We start from the raw sequence: 18,626 nt of genomic DNA on the forward strand, positions 1-18,626 counted from the left end.
CTCTCCCCCCATCGGCAATGAGCAAATTCCTCTCAGTTAATAGCATTATCAAAAAGTCCATAGAAGTTCCTTTGAAGTGGTTAATCATTAGCAGATGTAACCTCACTTTTCAAAAACATCCTGATTTAGATCCGATTTAAAGAAGAAATGAAGAGAGCCTGTTAGGTAAACAACAACTCACCCTGAGAGACATCTTCAGTTGGTGGACTTGTTCCCGATGAAATTCAAGGGACTGTTGAACAGAATTCTGTGCTTTGAGCCTCAGTGGATTTCCCAGTGGAGATCCTGCCGAGGTGCAGCACTCACTGCCACTATAGCATACTGAAATACTACAGACATACCCTTCCGTTCCATCCCATAGCGATGCTGGTACGTCTCCTCCACGATAGGCCAAAGGCCTGCACATAGGTAGCATCTGTTCTGACAAGCTAAAATAGTCACCTTTACATTGTAGAGGCAGACAATACAGCTCAGGGGCGTATCATTAAAGGCCACGGCACTGTTCTGCATATTTATATATATAAATATAAATTATATATATATAAAAATATAAATATAAAATATAAAAAAAGCACATTTATAGTTTGGGACTATTGACAATTTTCACCACACGCAGCAGAACTGCCTCAAGCACTGCCTTGCAGGCTTCCACTCCCACAGAGCAGAAAGCCTGCCAGCACCAAAGCAACCAGCCGCTGAACAGTTGCGGCCCAGCTCCTCCAGACAGCAGCAACCTGCTTCTGGGCTGCTACAGCTTTCCTGTCCGTACACCTCAGTACTCATGGACTGAGGCAAACTCCGGTAATGTGACCCCCTCCCTGCAGAAATCCTTGAACTTCTGCGGGGCTTCCTAGACCGCATGGCACTGTAGCCTAAGCGCTCTGTGCTGGTGGCCTTCCTCCGGAACGGTTAGCTAGCAGAAGGGAAAACCTTGTATTTGAAATCCTGGATCAGCAGCTTCTCTGCTATGCCAGCACGCAGTCTCTTAGCAAAGCACGTTGTTACCTTAAGGGCTATGCCACACTGCCAGAAGGTCCTTCAAGCCATCTTATGCTCTCTAATAGTTTACAGGTCTTTGTCGTGCTTCACGCAAAGGCTGCTGACCAAAGCTGCATCACAGTCACAGCAAGATAGTCTTTTTATTAACAAGGCAAACTAAAAGTATTTCCACAAAGAAGCACAGGAAGGAGGCGAGTGCTCGGATTACATCACGACTCACAGGAATGTGCCCCAAAAGTCCTGGTGTCTCACACAGGTGTGTACAGCAGCCAAGTGTGATACTGCAACTTTCTCCTGGTGTGAGAGTGTATTTGCAGCATGGACGCTCCACACTGCCTAGGCAGACTCCGTAACTACACTCCAGTTATCTCTAGAGCTAGAAGCATTACCGTATGAAAAATCTCCGCTTCCCCTAAGCCAGGTATCAGGTAAAGGGACGGAGCAGGTTTACCACATGCAGTTTACACATGCCAGTTTAGGATCCATGCATTCTGGGGAAATCCAGCCACCAACATATTTTATGATGTTCAAATACAGAAGATGCTCTTACCCCAAGGAACAAAAGCGCCTCGTTCAACGCACGTTGTGATATACTCAAACAGAAATGCCAGAGTTGCCAGTTGAGCTGTTTTTGCCAGAGTGACATTAACTGTACAAATTAGATCTAATTACGCAGATTCAGGCCATTGAGAGCTAGCACTTGGGTGAGACTGGCAGATCATCAGCCTCGTTGCTTGCAATGCTCTCTATAGGCAACATATTCGGGTGGTTTTTTGCTTACAGAAGCAGAAGGCCCATTCTGACAATGCTGACATCTGTGGCCCTGCTCCACAGATAAATTTAGCCCACTTGGTCCACTAAGAAAAATAAGAGCAGGAAATAGGGCACCTGTCTACCTTGCGAGCCGCCTCCCTCTCCTCACCCGGCTCCTTCCCTGAGAGTGCAGAACTGTACGCAGCCATTGCAGGCAGCATGCGTTATAAGGATTTTTGTCTTTGCAGTCAAAGGCAGGATAACAGCCAGAAACCAGGATCTGCTCAGCCAATGACATGCTATATTAAAAAGCCTTCCAGCTTCTGTTTCAAAACAAAGAAATCTTGATAAGCCTGAAGCCAGCAGCTGCTGCCAGCAGCGTGCTGCCTTCCTTACCTTGGGGACACCTGCTGAGCTGCTGCCTGTTTAATATTACATTAAAACAGCAGCTTTCCAGATAATGAATTATGTATCTGCAGTGAAGCCGTGGTATGCAGGGAGCCAGGGAAGACAAGGTTTGGAAATGGAAGAACCATTTGTGTTAATGGTCTGCAAGGCTGGGGAGAGAGGAAAAAAAAATAATAAATCACTGATGCCTTTATGATTTGTCTGAGCCCCAGTCAGGTGACGGAGGGAATTGGGGGAGCATGGCAAATGCCTTCTCCTGCTGCCTTTCCCATTTTTGTTGAGAGCAACCAGGTGATTTTGAAAGTCTCTAAAAGGGCATACAAATCTAAAATAAAGGAAAAAAAATAACAGAGCTATAGGCTTGCATGGCTTGTGACTGCAGCCAGTTTTACTCCCCTAGTATTAAAGACTCAGAAGGTTACCTTTTACCATTATTTTTATTTAAATGGTTCACTGTGAAAGCAAAAACCCAAGAGAGCAGTAAACTATTGCTTTGCCAGTCCGATCTCTGCTGGCTACCTCTCTTTCAGAGAGAACTTAATCTATAGTCCCTGAGGCCAATCTGCAAGCGCTTGCCAAACAGACACAGCTCCTCCAGCCTTCCATAGCAGAGACTCCACTCTCTTGCCTTGTTTAATTTAAGTTAGGTGATCTGGGTATCTAGGCATGAAAGCGTTACATCAAAATGATCACGGGGAATGAGCTTATATGCAAATGCATATTCAAATATCTGTAAGACTTAAGTGCTCCTGTTTACAGCTGTTCTAGTCCTGTTCCTGTTAGAATCTAAATGTGAGTGACGGCTGATTCTCAGAAGGAAGCGGACAGTAAAAAGAGCTCTTCATACCATACACCTTATCCCAAGATCAGCTTTATCTGGTCCAGTTCTATTACTTCTCTGTCCAATTGAAAATATCCAACACAGCTCTGACTACCTTTTTCAGATAAGGAACAGTCATACCACAGTAACTGGAAAGCAATCTTATGGCAAGTATATGCAAGTGGAAGTGATTTCAGCATATGCTTTAGTTATTCACAAATAAATTAAAAGAAATCAAAAAAGTTAAGGGGAACAGGCACAGAGGGTTAAAATTACTTTCCAAGGTTATACTGTGCATCACTGGGGAAATGCCTTCTCTGTATTATTATTTAACAAAAAAAAAAAGTGCCTCCAAATCCCACAGTGAGAAATACCTACATATCAGTGGAGAACTGAGATTCAGAGACACTAAATGATTTCCAGTATGATGTTGGCTAGCAGCTAGCAGAGCCAAGAATGAAAAACAGAACTACTACATCCAGGCACCCTGGATTACTTGAACATTGATTCTCATAAAGCAAGGAATACTGTTTGGAAGGTCAGTCATGTGCGACTGCAAAGGCAGTGCCAGCCCTAGAAAGCAGAAAGCAAGGAATGAAAGAGAACAGGCTGAACAGCGTGAAGATTGCTCCTCCGGCACAGGATGGAAAGCAGGCCGCTTTCTCACCAGAGCGGCGCTGCTCTTGAAATGGAAAAGCCACATTAGAAATCAGGAGCGTATTGTGTCTCAAAAAGCTGTTCCTTCACTCAGCAGCCCTAGCGGTTGCCTGGCACCCCCTCTATTCGGAGGGTTTTTGCTGGTGAGCTGAAGTCACCGCGCCCAGCAGCATACGCATGGTTCATTGAAAGCACAGTGGTGTGTTGGCCAGCTCTGCCTCTCGAGCACTGTGCTTCTTGGCAGCGCTGGTCTCTCTGGCTGCTGCCTCCCAGAGGCTTGTGGGGAGAGTGGCCTGCATCCCACAAAAGCCTAGATACTGGCTGGATAAAGCCCCAGTTCCACTCAGATTTTACTACTGATAAGGGAGAGCAGCACCAGAGCCACATGGCTCTGGAAGTCATTTGCTGAACGACAGACACGTCTCTGTGGTGCCCTGCCGGCTCCTCTCATACCTCCAGGCCCATGGAGTCCAGCACACCGTCTGCTGGAGTCTCCGACCACTCAAGGTGGCAGGGTGTGCAGCCACGATCCAGTCCGCCTGCAGGCTCGTCCTCTACCCAGAAGCCTTGCTTTGATCCCAGACACCTCACTGTAACATGTTTGCACCTTGCTACCTCCCAAAGCTATGGAATGAATTTATTTGTAGGGGTTTTTAAGACTAATTTCTGGTCGAGGAACCAGCCCTAGAAAATAATAGTCTAACTGGCTCAAGAGGTAGCATAGTTATCCAGCCCCCTTTTCTGCCTCATCATGAGGCTTTTGTTCTATTTTTTGTACTGGGGCATCCACCAGATATGTGGATAAGGAGTTAAATAAAACATGAAAGGTCAGTTCACACTGCCTGGGCTTCAAGGTTGGAAGTAAAGCCACACACTACCACAATTCCTAGGTCTATTTAATGATGGAGCTATGCAGCTCCTCTCCCCTCCTGCTAGCCCTGCTATATTGAACTGGTGATGTATGGTTGACTGGATAAAGTATTAACATATGAGCAAAATCACGATGGCCCCTTTTCTACATGACCGTCGTAGATGCAGAGCATCCTCATTTCCAGTCCTGGCCGCTATTCCCCTCAAACACATGGTGCCGTATGGATTGAACGCTTCCTTTCACTGAGACAGCCTCTCTCAACTTCCCTAACGCGTATAAAACCACCCACCCTGTGAGCACGTCAGAGGAGGAAAACAACCAGGCACAGACAGGAGGGAGCAGGAGAGGCAAGAGTGCTCAGGCCCAAATCCTGCCTTAGCACGGCCACCCCTGGGGGTCCATGCAGACAGAAGCTCTGAGCGTACTAGAAGCAGACACTGGAAGTCTCATAGGTCGATATCATGCAAAATGACCTAATTGGCAGCCTTCAGATATCCCGAGGTTGCTGGTGCGGGCTGCTCTCCTCAGGCAGCAGCTAACAGACTCCCTCCCAGGAGTGGCAGCCACATCACTTGTCTGCTGCACATGGCATTTTCCCCAGCAGCATCGTTTGCTGAACACAAAGAGAGAGCCCACAACATTAAAGAACACCCCCCTCCTTTGAAGCTGAGATTGTTTGGCTTGTCTGGCTACAAACTAAAACTGCACCTTAATCATCCAGCTTTGAAGTCCTGTAAATCTACAGCTGCAGCAAAGTAAGGACCACTTGGCAATAAAACGTTCATTATTAATTTTTTTTTTTTTTAATTAAAGAGGAAAAGGCTTTGCTGGAGCTGAACCTTTCTTTTTTCCCCACTAGAAACCGAGGAACAAGAGAAAAATCAATGGTGACTTGCCAGATCGCTGTATGACCATCTGATATTTTATACCCCAGATTTGAGTAGTGTTGAACCAGTGCTCAGTGAATGGCCAAAGGAAAACAGGAATTTTATTGTAGGAGGGCATATGAGAGAACAGTGGGTTTTAATAATAGGCTGCAGGGGCTGATAAACGTTCTTAATTGTTTTGATGCCTTATTTAAGGTATGTGGGAGGATGTAATTGTTAGGAGTTTGTTGGTGCTTAAAACTGGTAACAGGAGAAATAAAGGAGCCTTTACTTGTATCTTTCCAGAATCTGTCATTGCTGTAGGTTTTACCAGAGGGTCAGAGTAGGCTAAGGATACATGGCCAAATGAGACCTGTGGGAAATCTCCATAGGCACAACACTCTGCAAAGCAAAGGATATACAGCAAAAGGGAACACGGTACTTCGGGCTTGGCTGTTTCATTCCAGGGGTGTTTAGAAACTCACTCAACCCCCAAAAAACCAAATAGATAATTAATGCAAAACACATTGTAGCCTGGCCTGGAATACTAGTGAGAAGATAAAATGGAGCATGGTGAAAATAAAGCTCACTTGGGGAGAATCAGACTTCAGCTACAACTTGGTACAAACACTGTCCAAAAAGCTAAGAGGCAAAATCCTGCACTGCCTGGGGTTCAGGCTACAAGGCTTTGGAGAATCAGGTCCCAGTTCCCAGCTCTGCTGGCCACTTCCTGTACTAATCTGGGCATGTTCCCTCTCGAGGCTGAATCAGGAGTGTTTATCTGGGACTTTTCTTTCCCATGTGACCTACATTTCTGGCTGTGAACTTGCCCACAGCCCAGCTCCTGTCCCTAGGCCATCTGAACGTGCAGGGAAAGAGACCATACACAAACCTCACTGCTCTTGCTGGCTTGCTCCTTCCCAGTTCAGAGACAGAGAACAGCAAGGACAGACCCATTGGAGCCTGTGGCCACTATAGCTTTTATGCAAATGCACTTTTGATGTTAAGCCTAGGGCACTCTGCAATCATTTAATACCTTTTAACAACCACATTTACTTGCTAGGAAGGATCTCCTTACTCAGATCACAGTAAAATCCTCTGCAAATGAAGTGCTTTCTGGAAGGGAGTTAGAAGGGATTGCCTCAAGTGACTGGATGGAAAGTGGCTCAAAAACTGGCAGGAGTCCAGCCTCCTCAAAGCAACATTAGTGATAGACTGATGTTAAACAGCTCGTGGAGATGCCCAGCTACCTCAGCACTCCCTACCCAGCCACATAGAGGTTCTCCCGTCATGCTTTGGCACTTCCCTTCCCAGACTGTCCTGGAAGCAAGAAGAGAAAGGCTAGAACAGCGCAGAATGGCCATCAGAAGGAAGCAGGATCCCTACCCTGCCAGCGTGCCCGGGCCAGGAGGTGTTCTGGACAGCTAGGTGGGTTTCACAGATCAGAAAGATTCTGGCAGAAGCAGGCTCAGAGAAGCAACACCATCTACACTCTTGGGCACACCAAGATATTTTAGGGAAAAGCTATTTGGGGTGTTCAGTTAGCTGAAAATTTTCGTGTTGGTAGCAACTCACCAAGAATACGACTGGTTGCTGCTGCCTGAACTTCCCTCAGTCATCTCTTAAAGGCCCAGATCATGCCCATGTTGATTCTGGTTTAAAAATTGTCACTTCGTAGCCCCCTCTTGTTTGTGTAGGCTGGGCACCAAACCACCGCTCCTGGTTCCTCACTGCCTTCCTATGCACGCAAGACTTTCCGGCAAGACTGAGCTCTAGGGCTAGGCAAATCACAGCCACTGCACTGTGGTGGCTCCCAACAGATGCAGCACCACTGAGTCTAGACCCACATCCACAGTTCCTGCCCCTGCCTGCTGCTTCTGAAGGCTTAAGTCCTCTCCCATGCCGGCACTGCATCTGCCCCCAGATGGGTGGGAATGCCAAATCATAGCAAGGCAGAAACAAGGATCAGCTGACTAGGCAAAGGATTGAGCAGCGAGTGACTGCTCCCCAGCTTCCAACTGTAACCTTTACAGGGTCACACTGACTTGTGCTGGATGTCTAGAGCTGGGCTCCAAGCCTAAGGGGACTGCCGTGCATCTAATGAATCACAGCTTCTTACCCCAGAGAGGCAGGGAACATCGCGCAGCCAACGGGCAGGCATTCAGCAGGACGCACACACCCTGCTCATAGCACGCATCAGGGCTGGGCAAGTTCATCTTCAGGTGCACCTGCTAGGATAACCTTACCTTTCCTGGCTGTACCATCAGCCCTTCCCTGCAATCCCTGCCACAGACACAGGTAAGGCAGGCACCTTTCCCCAGTGTCAGACTAGCGAGACATTGCTGCTGTGGCACATGCTGTAGGGGAAAGAAGTACTGGTGGGTTGAGTGCCCCCAGCAGATGAGCAAAAAGAGGGAGCAAAAATTTTCTTATGCCTCCTTGTAAAGTGGCATATATACGTACACACACAACAAAACTCTGAAAGAGAACTGGGCAAACGCAAATTAAGAATTCAGTTATAATCTCTTCTCCTTCTTTCTAATAAAAACTTTGCCAACATGATTCTACCCTTAAGAATTCCTGAATGACTGTGTAAATTTGTGTACATGTGCACACATTTTGCTCAAGAAAATAGCAAAAATTTGGTTCCAGCAGCTGCAGGTCAGCTTAACTCAATTCTCACATCCCAACTGCTAGTTCTTGTTGTTCAATCCCCTTTTAAAACAGGAACCCAGTATGAAACACAAAGGTAGGTTAAAGAAAGAAAATTTGCATTTCTTCAAAACCTTTTCTTCAACTTTAAACCTATGATGAAAACCTACATTCTGCCTCCTGCCTATGCCTTAGAAACCATTTATATTCAATCAAGGAATTAGGGAAATGCCTATAGTAAAAAAATACATACACACACATATATAAAATGCTTAGCCAGGTAAGTCAGTCAGATTCCTCAGATCTCCTGGAACTGATGCATGTCCTAGCTACAAGAAATCACTGCTGTTTGCCTTTATGCAAAACCCACATCTGGACTGCTGGCTAGACAACAAATGTCACAACAAAGACACATGCAATGGAACAAGAAAAATACAAGCAATGTGTTTCCCTATTAGGAGTTTATTACGTTGTCAATTTTTATAATGCTAGAGGCAAAATGGTCTCTTGAAGAGATTTATATCTACCTGCAGGTAGAATAATCGCATTTCCTGGAAAAGCCCACACAGCCATTCTCAAAGCGAACCTCACAACAGCGAGCTGAAAATCTAAGTAGAATCATGCACTCAGGTAGCCCTACACAGGAAAGATGCTAAGAGGAAACATGCTTTTCCTTCACTTGGTATTACTTATTTTCACTTATTATTTCAGTGCAGAGTTTTTTTTAAAACGCTCCCTTTGGACAACAGAAACAAAAATACTAGAACATTGCTCAGCTGCCTACCTAAACTTATCTGGAAAAACAAATATACACAGACATTCTGTTGCTGTTTTGTTCTGCATTAGGGATTCCATCCCTGTGCAAAACATATGCTCCGTGTTTACAGGGTTAAACATTCTCTTGCTTAGTCGGCTTTACTGAATGTAAAATGCAAGATAATAACATACACCGTATCTCGAACCAAAAATGCACACAGCATAATAAAACCCCCCGTGCTAACCAATTGGTGGTATGAATAGATGCATTCCCCCTGCTTGTTAATACAAAATAAATCCTTCACTGTGATTTAAAGCAAAACAGACAACACTAAACACACCAAAAATATCATGACTTACCCTTTCGGAGACACTTGCTTTTCTTAAGATATTTGGCAGTAAAAAATGGCATGGCTGCAACACTAAGGTTTCAGCCAAAGCTGACCTTTTATTACCAAGTGCTAAGAGCAAAATGACTGGACCAAAGAGAGAAAGCAAATTACTATACCAGATCTTTAAAATGCTCAATGATGAGCAAAGGGAATTCAGAGTGGGATAAAGTATGTCAAGTTGCACGGTGGGGATTGCAGATATCTTTCTGCTCATTAGCACTGCTGTTCGAGTTATTTAAAGTGTGCTCGGGGGAAATGAGGACAATTTCCATGACAATATGTACAGTATCATATAAGGAGGAAGCATTTTTTTCAGGCAGAACTTCTGCATTACTCAGCTGCTACAGCAACCAGCAATATGTTGAGAGGAAAGAAAAAACCCACATCAGGTTTGGATAACGTAAAAAAACCTGATTTTGTTAACCACTTCGTGTCTAGAGTAGAAAAGGTATCACTATAAATACCCCATGCCATGTCACTGGGCTGTCCCCTCATTTTCTTCTTAGGCACTTCTGGACAAAATGAAGCCTTGCTAGGCAGTTAAAGAAATCATCAGGAGGTTTTGATTCCAGACAGTCACCCCGCTACCCCATGCCTCAGTTTCCCTGTCTCTCAAATGGAGTGACAATACAGGCACATTTGTATTTGTAAAAATCTTTGAGGCTCTTGGGCAGTAGGTACTAAGAGAAGAACAAGTGCTCAACCCCTTTGCTTTGCCCCCCGTGATTATGGCTGTTTATTTTCCCTCACTCTGCCATGCTGCTTTTAGGACCAAAGGCCACCTAAAAATCTCTTGCTTTTATTGAGACAAGATGATCTGACCTGGAAATTCAGTAATATTCTTGTTGCTTCCACTGCCCCTCTGGAGAACTTAAGGCAGTTTAGTACTGACTTAGAATATTTTCTTTCTAATTCCATAAAGTTGGGCCACTACGTCTAATGGCAGTGACATTTATCCACGTCTGTCTCCTCCCAGTCATTTACCTCTAATTCACTCAACTGCAGCGTCCAGCTTGGGCAGGCAACACCTCCACCCTCACTCCTTGGAATAGAAGGGACAACGCCAGAAATCTGAGTACGCAGCCTTGGGCACATCAGTTCCTCTGTGCCCCGAGTCTTCCTATGCAATGACTAGAAGATGGGGCTGACTCTTTCAAAAGTTCATGGACTTGTCATGGAAGATGTGTAAAGGAAAAAGGTCCATGGGTTCTTCAGCTCTTGGCCTTTACTGCATCCAGCCTTTGGGATACTGCCGAGTCGTCAGCGCACCGAGATGCAAGCAAGCAGTTACCTGAAAGGGTGAATGATTATAAACTATAACCAATCACCTATTCGCTGACTGGATTTGAAGTCAGCTTTCTAGACTAAACAGTAAGTGATCCAAACGAAACTAGTACTGTTCTTACAGAATACAAAATTCTATAATGAAGACTCTATAAACCATGCACTCCACAAGGCAGAGAGCTAATAGCAGGACCTTTTCTTGAACCATTTGTTGTCAGCACACAAATATTCTCTTTTTTTTAGGAAAGCCAACTGTCAACACTTGAGGAAAATCCATTCAGCATGCAATCTGAAAAACTTCGCCACAGTTTAGTATTCATAAATCCTGCGATACTCAATAGGTGTGATGTATCCGTACCACCATACCAAAAAACCAGTCTCTGGTCTTTTGATTAGACAGCTTGGAAATCAGCTGACAAACTTTCAGACACACAAACAGTTCTTCCATAGCAAACTTCAAGCTAAGCTCAGGTTAACTTAATGATGTTAACCTATTTAAACAGAAGAGTACTTAGCACGTATGGAGAGGTACAGCAGAAAGGAAAGAGGTGAGAAAAGAGTCCCTATGAGTCAGTGACACAGGTATTTGCCACCTGTGAACCACTGCAGGCTGTGGGTTGGTCTTGGGGAGTTCACATGATCTTGGAATGGGGAAGCCAAGCTAGTTACTGTCCTGCCCTTGGAGATGGCCCAACACCATCTGCTTCAGAAGCGGCAAAAACCTTGCGCACATTAATCTGTGTCTACCTACTGCATCTGTTCCATCCAAGATCAGGCTGATGCACGTCACTCCCCCCAAGACTGGGGGACACCACTATGTGTGAGTATGGAAGAAACTGGTCTAGTAAAGCCTACCTACACCTTGTTTAGTCTGGAAACGATTCCTGATCCGAATCTCATGTCATCAAAGACAACTCAGACTTTCTCCCAGATCTAATACGTTTTATGGCTTCACAAATCTTTCCACAGATATCAGGAAATGTTGCGGGGTGGAGGGGGAGCTTTCCATCACTGCTAATTCCTTCCAGGAGAACACAAAAACCTACACTAGAATCTGGTTATTCTGAAGAAGAAACAGGCAGTCAGGATGAACTCTATAAGTTCATCCGTGAACCTCATGACACTTCCTCCTGCTGTCATTGTGTGGTATCTGGGAAAAGACGGCATGCCCAAACAGCCCTGGGAACACCCCCCTTACCCTTCAGCTTCCTCGCTGCCAGCAGGCATGCCCTCCGCACAGTGACACACAAGGCTGGAGTTTCTCTTGAAGTCTCTCTGCCTTTTTGCTCACAGTAAATAAAAAAATTACCCAGAAAAAAAAACCAACCCAAACCAAACAAAAAAACCCTAAAAAAAAAAAAACCCACTAAAACCACAGCACCACAAGGGAATTCCCTTCTCTGCCAGTTTAACACAGGCTCAAATTTAGACTAATGCAGTAATCCCTCCCAGCTGCCTAAGAATCTGGCCCTTTAATGACCTTGCACAAAACCCTACTGCTTTTAACTCCATTACCCCTGTATTCTGCCTCATTTCCAACTCCCAGCTCACTCTGCCCTTGGAGCTAAAAGCAGATGCTGCCCTCCTGTTAGACTTGCAGTTTCCAGGGAGAACTTTGGACTTAAGCAAACAAACATTTGTGTCTCTCATCCAGGGCAATGAAACAGTGGCTCTTTCTGTGCCACTCCCCACCTCCTGCTGCCACAACCTACTTTGGGGAACCCTAAGACCTGTACTTTTATGATGGGGGAACTGTTTATTCTGTATTCTCTTGTATTTTTTTTGTTGCTCGGGAATAGCTTTCCTTAATCAGGTCTCCAAACAGACAGAGATCAGGTGAAAATTTCTATCCTGACAAAACTCTGCAGACACCAAGAAGAGAATGAATCAGATCCAAACCCTTAAATGCTATCATTCACCCTGAAGCAGCTTTCAGTCTGCTTGCTTTAGTAAAGCTTTTAGAAAGAACAGATACAACCAGGACTGCAAGAAATGGAAATACTTTTCTGTTATGTATCATCATTTCAAAAACCCATTAATATATAATTATCAGGTCCCTCCTCTATTGATCCTCCTCTTTCCCCCAGCTTCAGAGCCCTATTCACAAGCAGAGACTGACTGCAGGGTGCACAGAGCACAATCTTTGCTGTTAGCAGTAGTGTGGCTAGTGGAGAGAAATGCAACTATGACCCTTAATACGGCATTTTCTATAACAACTTTCAGTATCGGGTTTCAAGATGCTTTACTAAGAAAGTCAACATCATCTTCCCCATCTTACAGATGGGAATTGAAGAAAGGGATCATGACTTCTGTAAAATCACCATAAGATTAAAAAAGGAATTAAGAGGGAAATTCTTCTGAATGTACTAAGTAATCAGCATATAGTTTTTTGGTTCCCCTTCTTTCTCCTGTGGCCCAAGAGGATTTTACCACCTTAGAGGAACAGTGGAGTGACTGACAACAGACATGGTAACTGCTGCTTTCAGTTAAAGGCCATTAGTTGTGCCACATGTTAAATTTTTCTACTGAATTACAGCCTTGGGGACTTTCTGCCGTTATTTCCCAGCCGGGGGAAGTTTACATGAAACTCGGAGAGAAAGGCAGTGAAACTACCTTATTGTTAAAGCATCTGTGATAAGACTACATGGCTCTCAGCCCTTGAACGCAGGGGATGTCAATGAATGGTGGGGAAGAGGGATGAGCAGAGGTGGAGCGGTTGCCCTCCATCACCCAGTAACACGGTGCTCTGGAGCCGCAGGCAATGGAGGAGCAGGCACCCCCTCCCTGACTGCTACCCCTGGCCAGGCTGGAAAGGGACCAACGCTCTACGAGCTAGTGTGGTAAATGAGCAGGCAGGTGCTCATCAGAGGACGGCATGTCCACATGCTGGGCAAAAGCTGCTGTGCTATGCGAGCCCTGACGCAGGAAGGATACCAGATGACTGCAGTAACATTCACCTCAGCCTGCTGCCATACCCCATACTTCTATTTTATCAGATAGAAAGAGCATGCACTCAGGGTACTCATTTAAAAATATTCCCTCCGCCAAGTGACCAGGATTGATTTCTATCTGTTGCTGATAGGGCTGATAAAAGCAGCCTTTTTTCCTTTCAGCAGTTTAGAACTCAGCCTGCCCTAAAACAAGTAGGGTCATTTTAGTCTGTGACCACATACATAAATTGTATCTGCAGAACAAAGGAATCTCAGGTCAATTAAAAAGATCCTGTGGCTACAATATTCTTCTGGGAAGATGCCATCTACATATGCTTATTGCAGCCACATAAATCCCACCCCCTCACTTGCCTCAAGCAAGTAGTTGTCTTTAAAAGCAAGGAAAATAATTCTTTTTCCAACATACTTGTAATCATTAATTATGGCCAGAATAGCCAAGTAGGAGCTCATGCCCAGGCTTTTAAATGCTTGTAGCTAGTTAGCATGGCTGCCTGTAACTTTACAGCTTTTCTTGCAGCGTTCACATTAACATACTATGGCTTCATTAAATCAAGACACTCGCTGATAAGCGAAGTATGATTCATCTACAGAACACTAAGACCCTTCATGCTTATCTGTCCCATAGCAAGAATGGGGTTTAATTTATGCCCACGCTATGGGTGTATTCAAGCACCGCTGGCTGTATTCCTAACGTCATGCTCAAGCAGTCACGTTCCAATGAAGAAAACATTTTCAGAATATGAAGGCTGGAATTTGCAGAGATTAAATGCCAAAAGTCCACTGAGTTAGAGGCATTTCGCTGCTCCGCTGGCCACCTTCGCTAAGCTCTGTGGCAGTAGTCTGTGAATATATGCTATTAACTTCCTAAAAATCAGAATGCAAGCTTTGGCCTGGCTCCTGTACTTCTCCCTGAGCCAAGTCTTCCACCAAAGCTGATGGGACTTTCCCAGCATAAAGGCTACAAAGTTTGCCCTACTTTCCCCCCCGCCCTTTTTTTCTAGTTTAACAGGGCTGGGGGTGGGAGGGGAAGAGATGCTATTTCCCTAGTGCGTCTCTGTATTTCTTTATTCAGCTTACCAGGATTTCTTAAACTCCCTAAGCTGAAGAGGGTGGTGTGTTCAAAACCGACTTGATACAGAAGGTTACATGTAGCGTGAAGTCCACTGAGAGCTTCCAGAAGGCACTTTTATCCTAATTGATTTTTAAATGACATGTTTCTAAAGTAACAGTGAGTTTTGTTTGCCAACCAGCCTGCACAGAATCTGGTTTCTGAGTCATTGCCACTCCAGGAGTTCACAAATTTCAGGTCAGCCCACCAAAATCAGGAGATTGGCTTCCAACCGACCGGAATTTTTCATTATTATTAATCTTCTGGTTTCTGAGCCTGGGTTACAGATCCTATTTGGTAGCTCTATTTTAAATCCACAAGCAGTAAGAGACTTGCTTTTTATTAATGAAAGCTCCAAGTTTTACATAATCATAGTACTCAGAATTAGGCCTTTTAAGGGAAAACACATACATAATGAGACACAGCATATGAATCCAGGCCTACGTATTTCTGAATGGGAAACCCCACAGCCTTGTTACATTTTTATTAACTCACTTTGGAAACTAAATCAATGAAATTATGTAGGTACCTAAACCAAAATGAGGACAGAAATATATCTGTAGCACTAACAAAGGGGAACAGGTCGAAGTGGTAAGTCTACAGTGCTTAGTTAAAAGATGCTGATACAGCAAATGGATTCAATAACACATTTTTGCTGCTGGAACTGAGGGCAAAGCATGGTTTTTAGTGACACAATAGGTAAAACTGGACAGAATGCATCACTGTAAACCTGCAAGCATTATGAAAGCAGGGAAGGAGCCTTTGCTTATATCATCAGCACAGGAAATAGGTGTAATTTTGATCCTATTTCTACTAGCAAAAGAGTTTAACACAGACACCTGTACTCTCCACCCCAAAGAGGATAACGAAAATGAAGACAAGGACAGAGAGTTGGGAGCTGACCAGAAAGGCTGCACATGCAACATAAGCTAGCAGCACAGCTTCCGTGGGTTATCCTTATCCTGCGGCTCCAGAGCTACTGGGTACAAGCCCCTCCAGCACCCTGCAGCCTCGCACTGCACCCTCCAGCACTGCCAGTAACAGTCACAGCCCTGCCCCATGTGTGCCATCAAGAGGATGAAACCCCCTTGGCACCAGTTAAGGGAGAGGCTTTCTTTTCTCCCCAGAGCAAGCTCTGATTTTCATCCTCATTACACGATTACCACTCCACAGTCCCTCAGGCATACGTAATGCAAACCAGCGATGCCGGCCTCACCGTGCAAACCTCCTCAGGCTTTTGCAGGGGCAAGGGGAAAGAGGAATAGAATGGTGAAATGCAAATCAGCCACATACTGAATTTCAAAGCCGCTTTTAATTACAATTTCTTCCAGTTTCATTGCGTGTTGGGAGCACTGCTCTGAGCAAACCACACTGGTAAAGAGAGTCCTGATCATCTTGTCAAGCTCATTCAAGCGCATCACATCTGCCTTGGCAATTCACTAGCTTCGAACGGAATCTGAATTCTGGGCTACACGACATGCTGTGCCTTCTTTCAGGTTACACTGCTGCTTGCCTGCGACCTGCACTCAGACCAGGATCCCTTCTGTTCGGGTGGTGCCTCCTCAGAGCAGCAACTTGACAGTTAACTTTCTATTTTCCCTTTCTCTCTACCAGAGCTGACAGCAGGTAAACACCTTCTCTTCAGAACCGGCAATTACAACAGCAATCGTCCCGTCTAGAATACAGGCCTATTCAATCAAACAAAAGCTGCCTCTATTTCAAGGTGCAGCAGGAGAAATAAATACAGTCATGATACCTGGCCAAATTCTCAGCAGGTAGAAGTCAGTCAGCTCTAATGATGTCAGCAAAGCCTAATTTATCCCTAGCTGAGGATGTGGCCCTATTTCTTTCCTGTGCACAACCACAGCTGAGAGCTTTAGGCCTGTTAACTGAGCTCCAGGGCTAGGTTTATAGGAGGAGCTTTTCCAGTGACGCCAGCAGGATATCAGTACACAGACTGAAGTATCATTCTAGTACACCTTCAATTTAAGATTAACAAAGCTGCAGATCTGCTACCACAGCGCATTCTGTAGTTCACACTGAACAAAAACCTCATGTGAAGACAGCTGATACCTAACTTCATTGGCAAAGTGTCTGCTAAGGCAGCTTTGCTGACCAGAGACCACATCTGTTTTCACCCTCAACCAGTAAGGAGTGTATAAAGTATATCCAGCTTCAGTCTGATGCAACTAGAGTCATTTAACTACACTGCTACCCACAGAATCACCTCCGCAACAGCAGAGAGCCAGAAGAAGTGGAAGCTCTATTTCAAGGAGATTGGAACAGTTGTTTTTTTTTTTTTAATTCAGTGCAAATGAGTTTCACCGAAATTAAAACATCTCGTAATATTACATTTTGTGTAAAGTATTTCAACATTTTTCCTGATAAATATGTTCCTCATCTAAAAGCTGATCTACAGCAAGAGCTTAGGCAAAAGCAATAAGTGTAAAAATAAATTAAAAACATTTGGTTTGAAAGTCAGCAAACTGTCTTGGGATGACCCAAAATGAGTTTTTTGTTGTCACTTTGCTGAGAAGTAATTTTAAATTCTCTGGTTTTCCCCAGGAAGCCTAAGCCACTATCTCTGCCCAGATTTCCTCCCATGAGATCATTACTTTCCCAGGGAAAAAAAAAAAATGTAGGCAAGTCATTAAAAAAATAAAAATAAAAATGGAAAACCCCCAAACAACAACAAAAAGCCTTTTTACTTTTTTCAGTGGTATCTAGATTAAGCCTTAATAGTTGTTCTTTGTTCAGAAAAGGCCCTGCAGCTGAGAGTATTACATGGGCTCAGAGAGCTCCTTTCCCAGTGGAGTATGAGAGGAGAGCGGGAGACATTTGCACACTCCGTGGTCTGAACTGCGTTAATCCACCAACGCCAACAGCCACCAGCTAGACCTTCCACACCACTAGCCTCATCAACAAGGACTGTCAGCATCTTCATCACTCCTGTGCTCTGCACAGGTCCGTAGTCCATAGGCGTGACTACTCTGAGTTTGCATTATTTTGCTTTATTCATTTGTCCCTAGGGAGTGAAACATAGTCTCTTCACCTTTCGTATTGAATATGGTAGATGTGAGGTTTGATTACTATGCAAATTCACCACCATTTTGACTTAACCTGCGCTCTGACTCCTCCAAGTTTCTCTCCCATATTGCATGGCAGAACAGCATTCCAAAATACCTGAAGACAATGCAGTGATATGCACTCAAAACCATTTTAAGAGCCAGGAACTGAGACATTAACTCTGAAACCCAGATATCCTCACCTAATGGATTAAGATGGTTGTTGCTAATCACTTGCACGCAAACATCCAGGTAACACGCTTAGCCCCTGTCACCAGAAATAACCAGCTGCACCACAAATGATAATCTCCATTTTAGAATGGGGACAACTGCTCCCTACAGCTTCCATAAATGATGTTTTTCTACTACAGTACTCCTTCAAAGACTGAGAATTAAATATTTAGACAGAGGAATCATTATTGATTAGATTTGATAACACGGCATCAATGGCTTATGTCAAGCACATAACGCAGCCCCAGGGCAGGTAGGGAGGGGGATACAGTCTCAGGATGGAGGAAGGACCAGAGCAGGGTGTACTCAAAGCCTCACACATTTTAGGCTGCATAGCACTTGCTCAAAAGGGTTGGAACCCATGGGTTTATCTAACATACTGGAAAACTGGACCCAGCCTGGATCACCTTGATTCACAAGTCCAACCCCCAGTACCAGTGGGAGACTAATTTAGGTCTGGGTATATCACACACCCCGCAATGCTGCAGACTGGGAACAGTTTTAGAACATTATACAAAGTTGAGACTTTAGTTAAAAAACCAAATCTATAAAACAGAATAGCCATATTCAGCCAGATCAGAGTTGGATGCGTAGGGAGAAGGCACAGAACAGGTACAAGAGGAGACTAGGGGGGTTTTGCTGTTGTGTATAGGATGCACACATCCGTATGTAACAGCTACCAACAGGCTTGTTATCCCGTGAGTGTCTAGTCCCATTCTGAAGCCATTTAGGTTTTAGCTCCCATAATAAACTATGGTAATGAGAGCTGCAATTTAATTGTGAACTGTCAAGAAAAAAATTCCTTTTGTTCAC

The 18,626-nt window shown here is 44.5% G+C and overlaps 1 protein-coding gene across 3 annotated transcripts in view; it reads right to left on the reverse strand.

Moving 5' to 3' along the window:
* Nucleotides 1-18,626, reverse strand: part of ARHGAP22 (Rho GTPase activating protein 22) — a 113,903-nt gene that overhangs the window by 63,204 nt on the left and 32,073 nt on the right. The window lies entirely within an intron of this gene.

The sequence above is a fragment of the Phalacrocorax carbo genome, chromosome 12 (assembly GCF_963921805.1).
Source record: "Phalacrocorax carbo chromosome 12, bPhaCar2.1, whole genome shotgun sequence".
In the NCBI taxonomy this organism is placed as follows: domain Eukaryota; kingdom Metazoa; phylum Chordata; class Aves; order Suliformes; family Phalacrocoracidae; genus Phalacrocorax; species Phalacrocorax carbo.